We start from the raw sequence: 23,759 nt of genomic DNA, 5'->3' as shown, positions 1-23,759 counted from the left end.
CCTCCCAAAAACGCACATTGCCCAAGTACTGAGAAGGGGTGAAAGCAGGGCACAATCCACGGAAAATATGTTGTTGGTCAAATATAAGGACAAGAGGGATGTCCTTATACTGACAACAATTCATGGAGACAGTACCACCTCCATCCCTGTACGAGGTACCAGTACCCACACCTCAAAACCTAATTGAATCCTAGATTACAATAAGTACATGGGCGGAGTGGATCTTTCAGATCAGGTACTGAAGCCGTACAGTCCCCTGCGGAAAACAAAAATCTGGTACAAGAAGCTGGCCGTGTATATCATCCAGATGGCACTGTATAATGCTTACGTGCTATTCCGTTCTACCAGCCAGAGGGGGACATTTATGCACTTTCAAGAGGAAGTCATAAAGGGCCTAATATTTGGGAACCAGCAGGCAGAGGGCCCCAGTACTTCTAGTACTGGCTCCCGTATTGTACCAGGGCAGCATTTTCCTAATGAAATCCCCTCCACTGCAAGAAAGGGCAGGACACAAAAAAGGTGCAAAGTTTGCTATAAAAAGGGAATAAGAAAGGATACTATTTTCCACTGTGAAACTTGCCCCGACAAACCCGGCCTATGTATAAAGGAGTGTTTTAAAATATACCACACATCTATGGATTATTAGGTTCATTATTTCACCGTGCTTCGGGGGTCTTGCTAATGCCACATAGCACCCACCATTCATTTCACCAGAATCTGAGCTGCAAAATCCAAAAATCACTCCTTCCCTTCTGAGTCCTGCCATGCACCCAACTGGTATTTTTGGTCACATATGAGGCATTGCCATACTCGGGAGAAATTGGGGCATAGATTTTGGGGTGCTTTTTCTCCTTCATACCTTATGAAAATGAAAAATGTTGAGCCAGAACTGCATTTTTGTGGAAAAAAATGTAATTTTTCATTTGCACAGCCCAGTTGTATCAAAATTGGTGAAACCCCTGGGGGTTTGAAATGTACACTAAACCCCTAGATGAATTCCCTGAGGGGTGTAGTTTGCAAAATGGGGTCACTTGTTGGGGGGTTCCACTGTATTGGTGCTTTGGGGGTCTTGCTAATGCGACATAGCACCCACCAACATTCCACCAGAATCTGTGCTGCAAAATCCAAATATCACTCCTTCCCTTCTGAGTCCTGCCATTTTTTGGTCACACATGAGGCATTGCCGTACTCGGGAGAAATTGGGGCACAGATTTTGGGGTGCTTTGTCTCCTTCATTCCTTGTGAAAATGAAAAATTTTGAGCCAGAACTGCATTTTTTTGTAAAAAATTTAATTTTTCATTTGCACAGCCCAGTTGTATCAAAATTGGTGAAACCCCTGGGGGTTTGAAATGTACACTATACCCCTAGATGAATTCCCTGAGGGGTGTAGTTTGCAAAATGGGGTCACTTGTGGGGGGTTCCACTGTATTGGTGCTTCGGGGGTCTTGCTAATGCGACATAGCACCCACCAACATTCCACCAGAATCTGAGCTGCAAAATCCAAAAATCACTCCTTCCCTTCTGAGTCCTGCCATGCACCCAAATGGTATTTTTTGGTCACATGTGAGGCATTCCCGTACTCGGGAGAAATTGGGGCACAGATTTTGGGGTGCTTTGTCTCCTTCATTCCTTGTGAAAATGAAAAATTTTGAGCCAGAACTGCATTTTTGTGTAAAAAATGTAATTTTTCATTTGCACAGCCCAGTTGTATCAAAATTGGTGAAACCCCTGGGGGTTTGAAATGTACACTATACCACTAGATGAATTCCCTGAGGGGTGTAGTTTGCAAAATGGGGTCACTTGTGGGGGGGTTCCACTGTATTGGTGCTTCGGGGGTCTTGCTAATGCGACATAGCACCCACCAACATTCCACCAGAATCTGAGCTGCAAAATCCAAAAATCACTCCTTCCCTTCTGAGTCATGCCATGCACCCAAATGGTATTTTTTGGTCACATGTGAGGCATTGCCGTACTCGGGAGAAATTGGGGCACAGATTTTGGGGTGCTTTGTCTCCTTCATTCCTTGTGAAAATGAAAAATTTTGAGCCAGAACTGCATTTTTGTGTAAAAAATGTAATTTTTTATTTTCACAGCCCAGTTGTACCACAATTGGTGAAACCCCTGGGGGTTTGAAATGTACACTATACCCCTAGATGAATTCCCTGAGGGGTGTAGTTTGCAAAATGGGGTCACTTGTGGGGGGGTTCCTAACTTTTAGCATCTTATGGTGCCTAGAATCCTACATGGTGCCTAAAAAATAATCTCATAAAAAGGAGGCTCCATAATCAAGTAGGTGCTCCTTCTATTATGAAGCCTGTGGTTTGGTCAACGTGCACACTAGGACCACATATAGGATATTTATGAAAACAAAAGAATTGGGGGAATCAATTTTTAGTCACATTTCTCTAGTAAAATCTACTGTGTTCCTTAGAAAAATGTATTAAAATTGCAAATCTGCAAAAAAAATGAAATTTTGAAATTTCACCTACACTTTGTTTTAATTCCTGTGAAACACCTAAAGGGTTAACAAACTTCCAAAATGCTGTTTTGAATACTGTGAGGGGTGCAGTTTTTGAAATGGCATCATTTATGGGGGTGTCTCACATACAAGTCCCTCAAAGTCACATCAGAACTGAACTGGTCCCTAAAAAAATCAGTGTTTGAAATTTTCTTGAAAATTTGAGAATTTGCTATTCATATTTTAAGCCTCCTAGTGTCCAAAAAAATTAAAAGGAGGCTGAAATAATGATGGAAACATAAAGTAGACATATGGTCTATGTTAGTTATTAACTATTTTGAGTGGTATGATTATTTGTCTCACAAGCAGAAAATGTAACATTTTGAAAATTGCTAAATTTTCCATTTTTTTACGACATTTTGGTATTTTTCACAAAAAAACACAGACTGTATCGACCCAAATTTACCACTATCTTGAAGTACAATGTGTCACGAGAAAACAATCTCAAAATCACTGGGATAAGTAAAAGCAAAAAAAAGTTATCCCCACTTAAGTGATACATGTCAGATTTGAAAAAAAGGGCTCTGTCAGGAAGGCAAAAACATGCTGCGTTAGGAAGGGGTTAATCACCTACAGGTTCGAATCACCCATAGGGATATAAATTACCCCAGCAACAGTAATTTTTGGTATTTTCACAGCTTGTATTGCTCATGCAGTAGGCGTGTCCAGTGCAATTATCTTAGGGATACCTCTACATTAATACCACACCAGATGTTCTTCAGGGGTCCCCCCACAAGAATACTATTCTGGCCCGTCACTGCTTAGCTTCCAAGTTCGGGAAGTGTTTGGGCAGTTCCAGTGAAGTATGATGGTATTTTTTGAGGTTTTACTTCCCAGAATTAAAATTGCCTGGTTAACTGCGGTTTAGAGCATTGATAGCTGACTGGATACCCAAATTGTGTGACCACCAATGGACTTACAGCTAAATATATATCTTCAAAAATTGCTGCAGTAATGACATAACAAAGGGAGAAAGGAAACATATAAGGCGGGGAGTGGAGGGGGAAAAAAAGGGAAGGGGGGATTGGAAAGGGTTGAGTAGAAGCAATTAGTAATGAATGAGGCAAAATTGCCTAATTACTATAGATGATATATGAGATTAATTATAGCTGATGGTCAAGCCTGCAGTGTTTGGTAAACATAAGGTTAAATACCTCTGTGCTTGGTTTAGACTGCCTGCTTATTTCTGGTGGTCAATTGCAATTTAGCAAAATAGGGTTATCCAGTATCCACAGACTAAAACACTGCTGCCCCACAAAGTAGCTCAGCTCCGATGCTGGGTACTGCATGAACTTGCTGACAACATTAATTATCCACTTGTTACTAAGTATGCATGAGTGTTTGTAGCAGTTCCTTTGAATAAACAGAAGTGTCACTCCTCTGCCAGACGCAGATAGAGGACACTGGTACCTGGGACGCCGCCGCCGGGCGTCAGGAAGATTTGAGGTGCGGCTGGTTGGGGGTCGCAGTGTGGAAGGTCTCCGTTCGGGTAACGCCGCTGCTGCTGTCGCTGGGGTGTCTGTTTAGACATGTGTTTCGCTGGGATCGGCTTCGTCAGTATTCGCCATCTGGTGTGGTATTAATGTAGAGGTATCCCTAAGATAATTGCACTGGACACGCCTACTGCATGAGCAATACAAGCTGTGAAAATACCAAAAATTACTGTTGCTGGGGTAATTTATATCCCTACGGGTGATTCGAACCTGTAGGTGATTAAAACCATTCATTTTCGCCCATAATCACATTGTCCACATGTCAATGATGATAAGGACGTAGTGCGCTGAATGGAGAGTAAGGTGTGAAAAGTGAAAAGTGCCATCACACAACATTTTATGTATTATATGTTTCATACAATTGGTACCCTTTTCTAAACCCCTTATACTCTCTTTTTCCTATTATTGTTACTATTAGTATTTTTTCAAAACCTTGAGTATTTTTCAAAACCTTGGTTACTCTATATTAAAAGATCGAAATAAATGTTACGTTTTAAATTAATTTCACATTTACAAATACAAGAGTGCGCCCACAAAGCTCTTTTTCTGTCTTATGTTTGCCCTCTCTTGAGCAAACGAAAACCCACACTACTATGTTAAACACCCCACCAGACCCCATTTTTAATTGTACACCTACCCTGATGGGTAATTACTATGTGAAATGCCCCCCCATTGTTAATGCCACCCCAGTATCAAGGCCAACCCGAAGCGTAGGGCCGCTGTACGCGTCCTCCGACCTTTTTATACCCCCACTATCCACGTCGGCGTGGAGTTGACTTTATATAGAGCCCAAAGCGTGGCGAGCGCAGTGAGCCCCGCGAGGGGACGCGGATTACTTCACATGTATTCCGCGTGCGCTCGCCACACTATCTAAAATTAACTCCACGCCGACGTGGATAGTGGGGTATGAAAAGGTCGGAGAACGTGTACTGCTGCGCTTGCCACGCTTTGGGATGGCGTTGATAGTGGGGTGGCGTTAACAATGGGGGCCATTTGACATAATAATTACCCATCAGGGTGGGTGTACAATTAAAAATCAGGTGTGTGGGTGCATTTAACATTGTAATCAGCCATCAGGGTGCCTGTAAAATGTTAAATCGGATGTAATCGCGTCGCATCGCATGCCATTGTAATGGCATACAATGCAACGCGATTTTAAAATTGTACAGGTATGTGAAGCTCTAAAATCCCGAATATCGGGTCTGATCAGGTCCCATCGCATACCTTAACCAATGGTATGCAATGGGACCCGACGGGCGCCGTGCTAGGAAACAAGTACCAAAAACAATAATAGGACAACACAGGCTGCTCCCCTGTATAATATCAGGACACTACAGGCTACTTCCCCTGTCTTATAATAACAGGACAACACAGGCTGCTCCCCTGTATAATAATAGGACCCCCACAGGCTGCTTCTCCTGTATGATAATAGGACCCCCACCAGCTGCTATTCCTGTATAATAAAATTACACCACAGGCTGCTCCCCTTCTATAATAGGACACCACAGGCTGCTCCCCTTCTATAATAGGACACAACAGGCTGCTCCCCTTCTATAATAGGACACAACAGGCTGCTCCCCCTGTCTTCTAACAATAACAGGACCCCACAGGCTTCTCCCCATGTATAATAACAGGACCCCACAGGCTGCTCCCCGGTATAATAACAGGACCGAACAGGCTGCTCCCCCTGTATAATAAAAATACATCACAGGCTGCTCCCCCTGTATAACATGACCCACAGGCTGCTCCCCCTGTAAAATAATAATGGGACCCCCATAGGCTGCTCCACCTGTTTAATAATAACGGGACCCCCACAGGCTGCTCCCCCTGTATAATAATAACAGGACCCCCACAGGCCGCTCCCCCTGTATATTAAAAATATATCACAGGCTGCTCCCCCTTTATAAGAAACAGGACACAACAGGCTGCTCCCCCTGTATAACATGACCCCACAGGCTGCTCCCCCTGTATAATATTAATAATAAGGGGACCCCCACAGGCTGCTCGACTTGTATAATAATAATAATAATGGGACCCCCACAGGCTGCTCCTCCTGTATAATAATAATGGGACCCCCACAGGCTGCTCCCCCTTAGAATAATAACTGGACCCCCACAGGCTGCTCCCCCCTGTATAATACTCAACCCCACAGGCTGCTCAGCCTGTATAGTCCCTTACCTTGATGCCAGACAAGTGAGGCAGCAGCAGGCTGCAGCATGAGGAAGTAGGTGGAACAAACAGAGAATCTAGTGGCCTCCTGCACTAGACATGTCCTCAGTGCAGGAGGCCGGCGGCCATTTTATGGAGACCAGTCGGAAACTGGACAGCCTGGCTGCAGCAGCAGCCTCAAAACAATGGCGGCCTGCACAGAAAACGATCGAGCGGCCCGGGGGGCACATGGCACCCTGCCCCCCTGCCCAGCCCGCCTCTGGTCACTGCCAGCCTACACACACACACACAGGGGCCACTACCAGCACACACACACAGGGGTCACTGCCAGCCTACACACACACACACAGGGGCCACTACCAGAACACACACACAGGGGTAACTACCAGCTCTTATAGATACACCCAGGGGGTCACCTACACATATTAGTGTCAGTGGCAAGCTATAAAGTATATACTGTGAACACAAAAACAAACACCCTTCATCACAGAGCTGCTTGCACACACACAGTACCAGCTAGCATGGAGCTGCAGTGCCACGGTAGAAATACTGTCATGCACTGACCTGAGAACAGAGCACTCCTGCTCCTCCCCCAGCCTGTCCTCCGAGCTTGCTTCCTGTTCTTGCTCCCTCCGTCACTCCCCCTGTCTCTGTCTTCAGCCTGCAGCTTCCACAATGCGGAGGGGAGGTGAAGCCTCCGCAGCTGCTGCTGTAAAGTTTCCCATGGAGGCGCTGTCTGCTGGGCGCGGCGCTTACTATGCACGGCCGCGGCTACAGGAAAATGGCCGCCGGCCCCCTGCACTGAGGACATGTCCTCAGTGCTGGGGGCCGGCGGCCATTTTCCTGTAGCCGCGGTTGTGTTCTGGAAGCCGCGGCCAGCGGAGGAGGTGGACAATGTAGCGCGGCCTATAGCCAGTAACTAGGTAAGCGGCCCGGGGGGCACATGGCACCCTGCCCCCCGGCCCAGCCCACCCCTGAAAGAGGGTCTAGAGGAATATAGACAGGTACAGTACAGGCTTTATTAAGAAAATAAAGGTCTACAGGTCTAATGTTTGGGAAATGTGCTGTGCTCAGTTTTCTCCATAACAATATTCTCACACAAATGACCATAAAAAGAATGATTATGGAAATGTTCTGCCTCAGTAATATGTCATTGATTTTACTCTGCCTTTTAAAATAGTTTCCCGAAAACCTTATTTAAGTTAAAAGCAAGAAGATTTGCAAATCTGAAGAACATTTTTACCATAAAAGAAACAAAAGGAGTCATGAAGTGATGCACTTAATACAAACCTTTATCATGCTTAAATAACAGTAATAACAGTTTACTAAGTGCATAACTCATTGACATGTCCTTTTCTTAATCTTATGGTTAATCAGCTGGCTGTTGGTTTAAAAATACAGGGTCATTTTTTGTTTTGAATGTGCAATTTTTTAGATTATTTGACTGCAAACTGCACACTATTACATGTGTGATTTGCGGTAAACATATGATTTTGCCCATTTTTGACCAAACAATCGCAGTCTATAAAAATCCCACTCTATTACATCTTGCCCCGTATCCATACAATGTTGACATGCTCACAGAGTTGATGGGTGTGGATTGTTTGGTCGACAGTGTCTAGGTCGACATTCACTAGGTCGACCACTATTGGTCAACAGGCAATAAGTGAACACCTCAAAAAGGTCAGCTGTGTTAGGACAACATGGTCAAAAGGTTGATGCAAGCAAAATGTCAACATTGAAAAGGTTGACATGGGGAAGATCAACATGAGCTTTTTGGGGTGTCAATGTCAACAAAGGTAAACATGGACAGTGTTTTAGAATACTGCATCCCCCTGCATGGCTTGCTGTGCTTGCCATGCTTTGGACATGGTGCCTCACTGCGCACAGCAAACTATTACTGTATATTCTCCCTCTATGCTCATTGGGATGTTAAAGTATGTACAAGTCAATTTAAACAAGAATCATAAAAACCTTATGTCAATATTTTGCTTGTGTCAACCTTTTGACCATCTTGACCTAATGCATGTCAACCTTTTTCATGTGTCTACTTTCTGCCTGTCGACCAATAGTAGTCAAACTTTTCACTGTGGACGAAGACACTGTCGACCTAATAACCACATGCCATGTTAATATGCAAAATGTCAAGGATAGGGTTTGGTACGAGAGTTTTGGTTAGGTTTAAGCTACAAAAGGGGTAATGAGAATTAGACACTTGGGGGAGGGTTATGGTTTGGGGTTAGGTATACTCACTTCTGGAAGAGCCACATGACAATCTACAAGTCCTACTAGATTGTAAGCTCCTCAGAGCAGGGCCCTCTTCCCTCCTGTTGTCAAAGCCCACTTCTCTTCACACTTTGCTCACAGTTCTCCCATACTCAAACACTCAGTGACCATCTTTGTCCGCATACTCTTCTCCATCATTGGACACAAGCCTCTAGTAGTATGTTGATTAAGTCCTCACTACTTATATTTAAGCTGTAATGTGTATTGAACTGTGGAGCTATTTATCTGTACTTTTTTTTGTTATTTATTCAATGTAATGCTAAGTTTTCTCTTCCTGTACTGTTCCTTTGTATACAGTTACATAGTAGTTACATAGTAGATAAGGATGAATAAAGACTTGCGTCCGTCGAGTTCAACCTAGGTTTAGTAGCTTATCCCTTGTAAAAGACAGAATATGATTAATTCTAAAGACAGAATATGATTCTTATTAATACCCTTGGATGTTTTTATCCAATAAATGTTTGGCCAACCTTATTTTAAACATATGTATTGTGTCCACCGACACCACCTCTCCAGGGAGAGAGTTCCACAGTAGGACTGCTCTGACTGTAAAGACATTTTTTTCTTTTGAGGAAACAAAATCTTCTTTCTTCTAATCTAAACTCATGCCCTCGAAATACCCAATGCCTCCCCACTTAGGTTATAACTAGCACACGGGTTATGCCTCTCGAGGTGCATGACCTTGCATTTATCCACATTGAACCTCATCTTCCACTTTTTAGCCCACTCATCTAGATTGTTAAGATCATTTTGAAGTGTGATGTTGATTTAATAACTCTACTCAATTTTGTGTCATCAGCAAAGATGGATACATTGCTGAATAACTCCATCCCAATATTGTTAATATATATGTTAAATAAGATGGGCCCTAATACCGAACCCTGAGGCACTCCACTTAGTACTGGGGTCATATTTGATACAGCACTGTTCACAACCACTCTTTGTTCTCTATTTCACAGCCAGTTCTCTACCCATCTACAAATATTTGCCCCTAATCCCAGGTCCTCCATTTTATTTATCCACCTCTTGTGTGGTACTGTATTAAAAGCTATTGCAACATCTAGAAAGACTACATCTACTGTACTTCTGTTATCAAGGTTTTTGCTGACATCCTCATAGAAGCCTAGTAAATTTGTCTGGCATGAACTATTTTTCACGAACCCATGTTGGTTAATACTAAGTAAACTATGCAGGTCTAAATATTCCATGATACCATCCCTTAAAATTCCTTCAAATATTTTACCCACTATTGATGTTAAGCTCACTGGTCTGTAATTAGCTGGGTCATCCCTTTTTCCTTTTTTGAATATTGGCACTACCTCTGCTATTCTCCAGTCTTTTGGTACCTTACCTGATGATAGTGAATTATCGAAAATTCAGGGTGCTGCAAAACACTTGTGGCGCCCTATAAATAAAATTATAATAATAATAATAATAATAATAATAATAATAATAATAATGACTATGGAGTTGCCAAACCTGCTGTAATAGTCATCACTAGACCATCATCAATTTTTTGTCTGCATTCTAATCAAGTTGACATTTTGGGGGAAATTTACCAATATGAAAAACCTAGTTTTTCGTATTGGTATTTCCCCTACGACTGCATACGACTGTTTTAGTCGTATGCAAAGTCGTGTTCCGGAGGGGAAATTACAAAGCAGTCAGATACGACTGCTTTGTAACCCTCCGATGGTGTAACTATTCGTATTAGCTGGCCATATATACGGCTGCTAATACGAATTCGTACAGGCAGTCTTCACGGATCAGTCAGATCCGTGCAGGCTGCAGTGTGTAAAAAAAAATAGAAAAATAAATAAATATAAAAAAAAAAACCGGCGTGGGGTCTCCCCACAGCCATAACCAGCACCAGGCTGACGGAGCCTGGAGCCGGTAATTAAAAATCAGGGAACCCGACAAATAGGGGTTCCCCGATTTTTAACAACCAGCCCCAGGCTCCTGCTCTGGGGCTGGTTCCCAAAATACGGGGGACAAAATGACTAGGGGTCCCCCGTATTTTAAGAACCAGCCCCAGGCAAAACCAGCCAGCAGGGTAATGCCACAGCCGGGGGGAGACTTTTTATACAAGTCCCCCCGGCCAAAGCATTCATCCCTAACGACCAGTCAGCCTGGCCAGGGGCCCTGGGGGAGTGGGGACCTCCCCAATGAAGGGGTCCCCCCCCTCCAGGACTTACCTGACCAGGCTGAAGCCTGGTACTGTCCCCGATGCCCCTGGGCGGTGGGCATCGGGCTGATTCAGGTGTAAAAAAAAAGATTAAACTATTGTTTTTTACTGTGGCACTACAAGTGCCAGCAAGCTGGGACTTGGAGAACCACAAGTCCCAGCCTGCTGGGCATTAAAGGGCCCGCTGGCACTTGTAGTTCCACAGTTAAAAAAATAGTACAATAAACACACTGACACAATGAAAATAAAAGTTTCATACACACATTACATACATACTGATACTTACCTTTCTTGATCCCGTAGGTAGCCCTGGTCCTGATGTCCTGTGTCGTCCTCCAGGTCCATGTCGTCTGTCTGCGTCGTCCTCCAGGTCCATGTCGACGGTCCGTGTCGTCCTCCAGGTCCATGGCGGTGTCCGGGTCCGAAGAAATCCATGTTGGAGCTGTGGAAGGAAATCCTACTCACCTGGTCCTGCGCTGAAGAAGTCTTCTCTTGATCCGACGTAATCCAGGTAATGTTGAAGCTGTCGCCGGTCCCCGCTGTCTCCGCATCGTGCTGAGGAGAGATGCTGAGATATTTCATACTCGGCGCCTCTCCTCAGACTGAATTCTATTGGCCGCCTAGCGGCCGATCAGGAGTCGAGAAAGTCGACTCCTGATTGGCCGCTAGGCGGCCAATAGAATTCAGTCTGAGGAGAGGCGCCGAGTATGAAATATCTCAGCATCTCTCCTCAGCGCGATGCGGAGACAGCGGGGACTGGCGACAGCTTCAACATTACCTGGATTACGTCGGATCAAGAGAAGACTTCTTCAGCGCAGGACCAGGTGAGTAGGATTTCCTTCCACAGCTCCAACATGGATTTCTTCGGACCCGGACACCGCCATGGACCTGGAGGACGACACGGACCGTCGACATGGACCTGGAGGACGACGCAGACAGCCGACATGGACCTGGAGGACGACACAGGACATCAGGACCAGGGCTACCTACGGGATCAAGAAAGGTAAGTATCAGTATGTATGTAATGTGTGTATTAAACTTTTATTTTCATTATGTCAGTGTGTTTATTGTACTATTTTTTTAACTGTGGAACTACAAGTGCCAGCGGGCCCTTTAATGCCCAGCAGGCTGGGACTTGTGGTTCTCCAAGTCCCAGCTTGCTGGGGAGGCTTGCTGGCACTTGTAGTGCCACAGTAAAAAACAATAGTTTAATCTTTTTTTTTACACCTGAATCAGCCCGATGCCCACCGCCCAGGGGCATCGGGGACAGTACCAGGTTTCAGCCTGGTCAGGTAAGTCCTGGAGGGGGGGGACCCCTACATTGGGGGGGTCCCCACTCCCCCAGGGCCCCTGGCCAGGTTGACTGGTAGGTAGGGTTAATGTTTTGGCCGCGGGACCTTATATTATAAGTGTCCCCCGGCTGTGACATTACCCTGCTGGCTGGTTTTGCCTGGGGCTGGTTCTTAAAATACGGGGGACCCCTAGTCATTTTGTCCCCCGTATTTTGGGAACCAGCCCCAGAGCAGGAGCCTGGGGCTGGTTGTTAAAAATCGGGGAACCCCTATTTGTCGGGTTCCCTGATTTTTAATTACCGGCCCCGGCTCCGTCAGCCAGGTGCTGGTTATGGCTGTGGGGGGGACCCCACGCCATTTTTTTTATTTTTTATTTTATTTTTCTATTTTTTTACACTAAAGCCTGCACGGATCTGACTGATCTGTGCAGGCTTAAAGCAAATAGAACAGGAAAATGGTGTTCTATTTTCCTGTCGTATTTGCGTGGGTGTTTCACACCACTTAGCAGCTGTATTATCAGTACGGCTGCTTAGTACATCAGAAACCACCATTCTTTTGAATGGTGATTTCTGTCGTATTCTATCGATGGTGTAGGACATTCGTATTTGTAAATACAAATACGAATGTTCCATCTTTAGAAATACGAATTGTTGTATTTTTGGGATTGTAAATCCCGAAAATACAAATTCGTAAAAAAAAGGTGTATTTCTCCCTACGAATACACCTTTTTTCTACGAATCCATTTTGGTAAATGTCCCCCTTTATCAGTGATGAATGTTGATGTGTTCTCATGGTGACATGTTGAATGTAGACAAACTATAACACACCCAGTAGACAAAATGTGCCACACCCAATGCCACAGGATGGATGATAGGCAATAAATTATAAAAGTAATCAAAAATCAGGATGGGCAGTATACAATAATAAAAACAAACTATGAGATGACTTCAAACTAATACAGACCAAAATGTATAATAACCCTTTCACATCAAGGCATATCCTGTGAAAAACCCAGGTAAAGTGAATATGTAAATGCTTAAACACAGGTTATATGACTCAGGACTGTAGCAATGGTCATGATTTAGGGTATTCCTAGGTCTCAGATATATAGGCTGTAGTAAAGAAGGTGGACCTGAGTTATTCTATATGAGTTTATGATCAAATAACTCATTGGTGGATCATAAGCTTTTAGAAAGGTAGCAACATGATAAACTGTTCTGCAGGACAGACACAGGTACAGTTTGAAAGAAAGTGACTCGTGGTGTACACAGGATCAAAGCATGGCTTAAAAACATGCAAAATGGGTTGATCATGGATCATTATACAATCTCTGACACTGGATCTGCTTGTACTACAACAGGCAATGAGTAAATGCTTAAGGTACAGAATATAGTATTCTTTGGTGGGCCACATGCACTAATGTCACTGCCAGGAACCACACATTGAGGACACCACAGGTACTCCCACACTGTGAACACCACTGACACCCCAGCATTCAGGACACTGTTGATCTCCCACACTGTCGACACCACTTGAACCCCTGCATTGAGGACACTGCTGGCACCCCATCAATGCTGACATCACTATCACCCCTACACTGTTAACACCACCTGCACTCTCACAAAAAAAACCCAGCTCCTGGCATTGAGGAAACTCCTGGCACCCTCACAGTGAGGACATTGCTGGAACCCAGACAGCGAAGTCAATGCCAGCACCCCTGTATTGAAAAAACTACCATCACACCTGTACTGATGACACTGCCACCACCCCTGCAGTGAGGACACCAGTGACACCTCCTGACATATAAATGCACTATTGGTGTACCAGCCTGCACTGTATCCAACCCATGCTGTATCCTGCATTGTATCCAACCCGCACTGTATCCAAGCATACTGTATTAAACAACATTGTATCTAACCCACACTGTAGCCAAACTACACTGTATTCAGTCTGCACTGTATCAAACCCACACTGTATCCAGCAATGTAATAGTAGAAGTAGTAAAAACATTGCCTTTAACATTTAATAACATACAGTAAAATCAAATAATAACAATATTTAAAAAAAAAACAATTGGAAAATATAATGTATCTCTACCTAGAAATACAGCTACAAAAGTAAACACAATGCTTTCACTGTTCATTTTATTTTCTAAAAAACTTATTCTGACATTAAAGTGCATTTAGAAAATAAATTATATCAGCTTATTTTTGTCTTATTGTCATCCCATTTTCTAAACACTATATGTGTTGCCTCAGGTCTATACTTTCTGTAGTTAATCCAACAGATGTAGTTAGTATACAACAGATGTGGTTGCCATACCTCTCTCACAAGGAACAAACAACCCTTTCAATGTCTTTGCATTCTGTTTCTGACTCTGGCAGATGATGGTAAAGCTAATACTGGACGTTTAGTTCTTCAAATGCCAATATTGCTTACATTGTTGTTCTGTATATCTCAAATGGCTCTCAGTCATTTATGTAAATATTACATTTCTAAATCCTAAACTGGATGAACAAAGGGCTTGGTGCTTTATGCATTAGCCTAAATGTGTATAAAAACTTGGCCAAGTTTAAGTTATAATTTAAAAACATTCAGTTTTAGAAATAACAAGATTAAGATAGGAGAAAGTATTATTCTATGCAGAAGATTCCTGTCATTTTGAAAGCAGCTATTGGTTTTTATTGTGAACTTGAAGTTCTAAATGTGTTATTCACCCCCAATAGAACCAAAAATGGACTCAAAATTGAAAAAAAAAATACAAAAGCATTCCTATTGGCCAAAACAAGTCACATGCACTGTATAACACAAAAAAAAACACCTTCATGCATGTGCTAATTTGCATATCTGTGGATTTTTTTTTAAACAATTGCTGTTCCTTGATAAACCATGATTTAGGTCCCACGTCCTTCTTTGATGTGTTTTTTCCATCATATTGAGGTTTCAGACAATTCAATATGAATTAAAATGAAAAAGAACAATTTTTGATGTTTCAATTGAAAACTTAGATTTTTATTTTAATTAAGATTAAGATCTTTTTCAAAAAGTTTCTAATAAAAAAGCTTTTCATATTGATGTATATGGGAAAGCACCAATGGTGTGGCTGAAGTTCTATGTCAATTGTCTGGTGATTTTGAGGGGATTTGGAGTCGGTTTTGACATTACTAAATATCTACAGTAATTGTCAAATGCACCCCCAAATGACCTCAAAATGGACTGAAACTGAAAACCAACCTTTAGTAAATATACCCCTACATGTATTCAGTATGAAATCATTTCTTGACAACTAGGATACATTTTCTAGGGACTAGAATATACAAAAATGGGTACTTATATGTTAGTTGGGTGCCCACTAAGCTATTTGCTTAGTTTTCTGTGTCCCCACGCAGGGCGCGCTATGCTCGCCACGCTTCGGGCACGGTGGCTCGCTGCGCTCGCCACACTATGTAAAATCAACTCCATGCCGACATGGATAGTGGGGGTATGAGCGTAGTGACTATAGTGGGCGCCCAACTAACATATAAGTACCAAAAAATATTTTAACCCTTTGAGTGCCAAATTAATTTGTCAAAATAGGTGTAAAATTGCCAAACTAACATTTTTATTCATCATAATGACCTGTAATGTTTACCTTATATAAGAAATATTTTTTTACACAACATTTTTTATTTTAATTTAAATAACAAATGAAGCGGCACACATTTTTTGTGGCAATTTTGCACATCTCTCACAGAGATGTTGGCACTCAAACAGTTAAATCTAATACAAATGTTTTAAACTTTGAAATGTTCTTTGTGACTTAACCAATTGTCCCATATTTATATATATATATATAATCAGTTGAGACTTAATATTGATTTTGTATTATAGTTTTGTTAATATTAGTCTCTAAAGCTTTGTACACACGGTGCAATTCTTAATATCGATTTAGACTACATAGTCAAAATTTAATAGAAAGCTAATTAGAATCGCACAGTATTCATCCACATTCAATGCCAATGCAATTCATGCCCCCATTTAATATTGAATAGAAAATTAGACTGTGCAGGAAAGCCCTCCAGTCCATCACTCGTCTACTGGTAATACCAGCAAATGAGCAGCGGCTGCCGGCAATAATGCAGGAGCTCGCATCAGCGCTCACTGTTCATCGCTGGTCCATACACACTGGGTGGCTTTTTAGCTAAATTGCCCAGTGTGTATGGATCTTAGAGCACATTTAAAATACAGATAGACAAAATCGTATACTCAAAATTGTCTATAAGCCAGGATAGCACTGTGTGTAGACACCATAAATGTATTCAAGATCAAATTTTTATGTACCACTTAATATATCTAATGTAATATGTTTGTATATATTTGCATTAACCATTACTATACCCGTTTTTTATTGCAGTGAAATGACAGCAGCATGAAAACCTAAAGCTTCATTTTTAATCTTTAAACATTTTTCCAGGCCAAAGGGATGCAGAAAGGAGAAAGAAGCTTGTTCTGTATTCCAGGGGCTTGAATAAAATGATGCATTGTGTAAAGTCATTTCCAGAGACTCAATGGCCATAAACAATGTGTCAAATAGATGTTAGTATTCTTCAGTCATTATTCACTCTCAGACACATTTTGAGACACTTATGATAGTTTATGACTAGTGGTCCATTTCACACAATTTTGTAGTCATTGTACTTCCCAAAATTGATTTTGCAAGCTGAACTACAAGCATTTCAACTTTCAAAAGCTAGCAACAAAACATCTGTACTGCAAAATCTGTTCCAGAGTTATTTTTACAATGTGCTGTGTTAAGCCCAAAATGTTCTAAGCTATCCAAGTTTAACTTTAATGCAGAATCTGTGAAGACAATCAATAGGGATCTTAACAGTGTCTGAGCAAGCAATTTATTATATATCATTAACACTAAGCAAGGAATTTAAATTTGTATGCGTTCTTGTAAAAAAAAAATATTAAAAAGCTAATATGTTTTCAAACATTTAACATATTTTACTTCAATTAAAAGGTATCTATCACTTTTATTTTGTTAATTGTAGATAGAGTCACACTTAACTGCATCCCGTCTCGGCACGCTGTTCAGCAAAGTGCACCAAGAATGAGATGTGCATGAATGGAAGATGCTTGCTCACCCCATTCATGGCAATGGACGCATGAGCGTGTGATTTGTTTGCGTGTCCCCATCTTGGGGAATGGCGTGCCAAGATGTATTGCTATGGCGAGCCTGCTGGCTAGATAAGCACAGCTCCATCTGTATAGGAAGAATTATTAGCAAAAAAAATGGTATATTTATTGGGCCTGATTCAGAGTTGCCAGCATCATTCTGTCTGTTCCCCCTTTCATTGGGCCTCCTCCCGTCAGACACAAGAGTGCATTGAAGAGGCCGGCTCTTATAGGGATAGCTGCACTTTGCATTACTAAACCCATGAATATATGAAATTAGTATAATTGCAATGGGTGGCGGGTGTGCCATGCTTGGTATATCCCACCCAAAGGATTTACTGGGGTGTAGTGCTCAATGTCATATAGCAACAAATAGGCCAACAGGATACTAGCATGTATAAAAAGGGGTATGGAGACTAGGGACTCAAAAGTAATTATGCCGCTGTACAAAGCATTGGTTAGACCGCATCTAGAATTCAGAGTACAATTTTGGGCCCCGCACTATATAAACGGCATCATAGAACTGGAAAAAATCCAGAGAAGAGCAACAAAACTAATAATAGGAATGGAGAATTTAAGCTATGAGGAAAGATTGAACAAATTGGGATTGTTTACGCTAGAGAAGAGACGTTTAACGGGGGACATGCTCAACATGTACAAATATATCAGGGGCCAATATAAAGAACTGTCAGGCACCCTTTTTACTGAAAGAAAGGACTCTAGGACATATGAGCATGAGTTTAGATTAGATTAAAAAATATTCAGTTCTCTAAAAAGGAAACATTTTTTTTACGGTCAGGGCAGCCAAACTATGGAACTCCCTTCCCGGAGAGGTGGTGTCGGCAGACACAATAAAGACGTTTAAAATAAGGTTGGACAAACATCTATTGGTTAAAAACATCCACGGGTACAAACAATAATCATAAACTGCCTTTAAAGATATCAGAATACACTATTCTAGTTCACTCTTTCGGACAAAATCCTTCTTAGATGGACAAAACCATGTGCACTGCAGGGGGGCAGATGTAAAATGTGCAGAGAGATAATTTTATATAGTGTAGCTCTATTTGGTGGGACCCCCCTAGTGACACCACTGATTACATGTCCATGTCATACTGAAAACATGCACTGTTAGGGGTACTTGAGGACCAGGGTTGAGAACCACTGGAATAGAGGACAAGCCCATGCAATTATATGTGCCATTAGTATATAATGCATTATGCCTTGATTTTTGCAGCTCAAGGTCCTTGTGAATTAGCCTTTACCTGCAATGCATTCTGAATAATCATTGTCTGAAACTATATTTAATTTGGTTGTATCATTCATCAATTATCTCACTGTTTTACCTCCTGCAGATAAGTAAGAGAAGCTATTTCAAAGCTGCACTGTATTGCTTTATACCTTTAATCTGGATCGACAAGAGTTCAGCTCCACTGACTGGTATGGAGAACCCTCTTTTTTAGCTAGTTTCTTCAGTCTATAATTGTCTAATAATAATAATGAGGGATAAAGTTATAAATGTATTATAGATTTAGTGATTAAAGACATACACAATTACCATGCACTGGATTTATGGTTGATACAATGGTACTTGTTTAGTTTCATGGCGGCAGTATGGCCGCCGTGAACTTCTGGCTGCTGCGCTCACTAAACTATCAAAAATAAGGTAAATGAACTCTATGCCAATGAAGATAGTTCATACCCCTACTATCCACGTTGGCATAGAGCTAATTTTAGATAGCGTGGCAAGCGCAGTGAGCCACCGAGTCCACAGTGTGGGTGAGCGAAGCGAGCCACTCAGACGCACGGCCACTGCCGCCGTGAAACTAAACAAGTACCGATACAATATATTATTTAAATGTTGCAGTAAAAAATACTAATTAGAGCTATCCCAATCTCAAATTCTTAAACTGTTTGAAGGTACTACTTGGAATATACTAAGAAGACTCTTTTCTAATTAATTAATTTTAATACACCTTGTAAATTAATTATCTTTTATTGCAGTGATGTTTGTAAGTGACCAAATTGTGAATATTTTGAGTTATGATCCTTTCCCTCCCTTCGTTCCCCTTTGTGTTTTATTTTATATTTCATTTGTTTTATGTTTTATTGTTCATTGTGATGTTGGATTGGTCTGCTCTTATTTGACTTTTTATTTTTTTTATTTTTGTCAGTGAAAGTTTGCATCACCGGATATTGTATAATTACTTTACTATATGTCATAATGCACTTCTGTGAATTGGATTGTCCTCAGTCTAAACAGTTGGTCCTAACTCTCAAGAATGATAATACCAATAGTAGCCAGCATAAAGTATATTCAGGTACAGGTATTTCTAAACTGAAAGTCAAACTTATTATAAGGGACATCCAAGCTTCCATCATACACATCATTTTACTTTTGTTTTCTAAAATTCTGCAAACAATATTTAATCATTAAAATATATAGCCTATGTTTCTGGTAATTTGTGATAAACACGGCATTTCTAAGATAATACTGTACTTAATTATATGTAATTCTAGCACCACTTTTTGGTACAATTTTTAAATCGTATATCTAAATCTGGGAAAGGGTAGAACTAAGTGAAAGCCTTTCAGAAATTAGTAATAATACTGCAAGTTCTGAAGACTTGTCCAGAGTATGCGAGCTACTATAAACTTTGTATCAACTTGCAACTATAGGTGAGAACTGGAATGTTTTTGTCATAGAAAAAAACTAGTGATGAAAAAACTTTCAACAAGTCTCATGCAAGTAATGGAACTTACACTCTGCAATATAAAGTCCCAGCAAAGTACTAATTCACCATAAATGATAAATTAGTCAACAGCTTTGTAGATATTACACTATGGTGTTGATTTAGGAATAAACCCAGCTCTTTTGATTGTGCTTATGCCTGATATTTAAAAGGGCATCCACAACGCCCAATTACAGAGTACATAAATAAATATGCAAAAAAAACCCACATGGAATTACAGTTCAATTCAATATAGGACAAGTACAGGGTATATAAACTTAGATTCATCAGCAAATGACACTGAAGTATCAGGGTGACAGGAAACTGCGCAATTTAAAGCCATTGAAGAGAGTATGGAGTAGAAGCTAGTTTAAATAAGAGTAGGAAAAGCACATGAGAGAAGAGGGTCCTGCTCTTGAGAACTGAATTTTAAAGAAGGAGGCAGACACAGGGCCAAATTTGTCACTAGGCCCATGAGGCATGACCTAGGGGTGGCAAGCTGTGACCAAACTGAATCACGAGGCAGCAGGAGCAAATAAAGCCGCGTGAGCCTTCCTCCTCTTACCCCCTCTGCCGTCCTTGCTTCACCCAGACGAGGATGGTCACTCAGCAGCATATGTAGTACAGAGAGACGACAGTGTAAAGTGGCGCTCCTCTCGCTGCTCTGCCACACTGCTGCCGCTAGAGTGCAAAGCACACTTATGTCAGACTGGCAATCCCTGGGAGAACATGCGATGGGTAAAGCAATGTAGCCTGGCGATAAAGGCAGTGGTACAGCATAGATTAGTTCTGACTCTCCTTAGCCAGTTGGGGGGAGGGGGAGCATTTTAGCCTAAACCACCAGGTCACATTAAAATAGGGGGGGGGGGGAATGTTGTACCTAGGGGAGGCCTGACCTCTAAATTCACCCCTGGGTAGACAGACATGGGTGACACAGATGGGGTGGACAGTTAATGGACAGAAACATGATCACAAGAATTGAGTTTTACAATCAAATAAATAAACCCTTTGATCAGCTTCCATCAGTCTAACTATGCATACAGTATTTTTCTAACAAATGATGTATTTTTTTTTGCAATACATTGTTTATTTAAGGTAATGTAACTTAGCAACATAACTCTGATGCATTTTCTGAGTTTCGAAATGCCTGTTAAGTTTTTTTGTCCAGTAGCTCTTTTTCTTTTTTATTGTAAAATAATAATAAAATAATAAAATCATCTTGTTAATAATGTCACTGAAATATTGCATTGCCATTTAATGTGGTAAAAAGCAAGGTCACTTGAACATACACAAAGAGTGTTGTATTACAAGTAATTATCACTATAATCAATAACCTACTTTAAGTAGTATACGGAAATTGATCAGAGCCAGTTCATTAAGCAATAATTTTCTTTGTAAATGCTGCATGATGTAAACATAGTTATATACAGTGCACATAAATCCCCAAATAATTGTTGCCTTTTATGGTCTTACATAAAGCTAAATTTTATTATGTGTTTTTAAGTATTTACTAGGTTATTGATGTACTGTGTGTAAGACGGATTCATTTTTACAGTAGGCTACACAAGTGTTACTATTAAACATTCATCCAAGATGTATATTATTTTGATTATGTTTAAAGGAAATGAATCATCTAAAATGTTATTGTTATATGGTTTGCAGTATTCACCTTTATTGTGTAAATTATAATTGCCTCATACTGTACAATGGGCAAATTCAAACAATAGCAAACCCATACAGTCTGCAATAAAGTGCATTACTGTGAATCACTTATTGTCTAATATTGTATTATATCATTTAAATAATAACTGTTCAATGTCATTTAAACCTGCTTCTTTTGTTGTGATCTAAATGTATTACAAAGAGATTATTATCAAAACAATTTGAATAAAAAAAAATATTTTCTTAGATAAAGCTAAAAGCGTTTAGCTTGAAAAATGCAAGTTTTGTGTCAGAAGCGAAAATGAATAATGTGGGTAAATGTTCTATACTTAATTTTTCTGTTTCTAATCCCATGTATGACTGAAGCTAAAAAGTGGAAATAAATATTTCATCATGTTAAGATCCAGATGATATATTACATAAATTCTTAATTGGAACCAGATGAGAGAACTGAAATTTGTATAGCTTTTCTTTTATTTATTTATATAGTTAAATAGTTCAATATTGTACCTGCATTTTTAAAAATGTTCTATGGAATGTTCAGTTAATGATCCCATAAAAGTGAAAATATGTCTTAAAGTGCTTATCTAACTATCTACTGTATATGTAAGGAGCCCACCATCACAAGAGGCCCATCAGTGTCAACACATGCAGAAAAAATCTAAAATGCAATCAGAAGGTTTTTATTTGAACAGTGGGTACACATATAGATGGAGCCGTGCATGTGAGATGTTCATGCGCCCAATCGCGGCAATGGATGTAAGAGCGTGTGAGATGCTTGTGCGTCCCGTCGAGCAGCGCTCCGAGAAGGATCGTCTCGGCGTGCAGGCTCCACAGATGAGAGCAGCTTCATCTGTACTGTGTCTATTATATAAGCCTTATAAATGTAATTTATTATTATTATTATTATTATTATTATTATTGTTATTTTGCTGTTTCAATTTGGCCAAATACTTGATCAAAATTTTTAAACCAGGAGTAAAATTTCAGTGTTTTTTTATATTTGTACAATCTTGAAAGTGACAAGAGACAATTGATATAGTTTAGCATTGAAGATTTTGTATAGTGTGAGAAGTACATGGGCGAGATGCAGGCATCCACAAAAGTATTTATTACAGGGGCTTGGCCTTCCACCGCAGAAGAAAGGAGGAAGTAACACTGTGAGCCACACCATCCATGATGTTTCCGCTTTTAAAAAATATGTGGAATGCAGGTGGAGAAGTATTATCATAACATTGTTAGATACAGCACAGTAGCGCTGGATGGTTTGCTTCACAGTGTTACTTCCTCCTTTCTTCGGCGGTGGAAAGCCAAGCCTTTATGGTGCACCTCCATCTTTGCTAAGCATCTATATAGTGAATAGATAATCGGATGACGTGGTTCCGCTTCCCGTAAAGCGGTGGAATACATGAAGTCCGAAGTGGAACACACGCCATCTGCCTTGAGCAGTGAGTAATAATTATAAGTTGTAAATGTAAGCGCTTATTAGTGGTATGCGACTGAATGTACACACAAGTGATGGGGACCATAGGGGTCTGTGATAGGGGCAGAAAAAAAATAATAAAAAGATAAGTATTTGTTTTAAATGGGAATTTTATTGAGATACTTCCTGAAAGCTAAGGCAGTGTTGCAGTTGATGTCGATCTCAGATAATTGGTGCACTATAAGAATAGGCTAGTAATAATGCCAGTCAGTCTGCTGTCTACTGTGCATGATATTGGCCACCATGATTAAGGTCCCTGTAGAGGACCGAAACGTCAGTTAAAGCCATGTTCATCTGAATAAAAAAATTTGAAATGTGCTTAAAAGGAATGGTGAGTGCCTTTATTTCAACACTGAACTTTACATTTAAACCATTGGCTGGAGGACTCTATAATTTTACCCATAGTGACACCACTGGTCCTAAGCAGACAAAATCAGCAATTATTAAATATGTATTATTATTTTAAAGGTCCGAGAACCACATTTTATCTAAAAAATTATATTTAGTGTACCATACAAAAAAAGTTAATAAAGGAAAAACCTTTACACCACAGGTTCTCGAAGTCGGTCTTCAGGACCCCGCACAGTGCATGTTTTACAGGACTCCTCACAGAATCACAAGTGAAATAATTAGTTCCACTGAAACAGACCGAAACGTCAGTTAAAACCATGTTCATCTGAATGAAAATATTTCAATCAATTTGGTATCCAGGAAGCACCCCTCAAACTGGATTCAAAACATGAGTGCAGGTAGGTAGTCGGGATGGATTGGCACTCAC

The sequence above is a fragment of the Crinia signifera genome, chromosome 1 (genome assembly GCF_055691185.1).
Source record: "Crinia signifera chromosome 1, ASM5569118v1, whole genome shotgun sequence".
Lineage (NCBI taxonomy): Eukaryota > Metazoa > Chordata > Amphibia > Anura > Myobatrachidae > Crinia > Crinia signifera.
Note: the sequence above shows the minus strand (reverse complement) of the source record.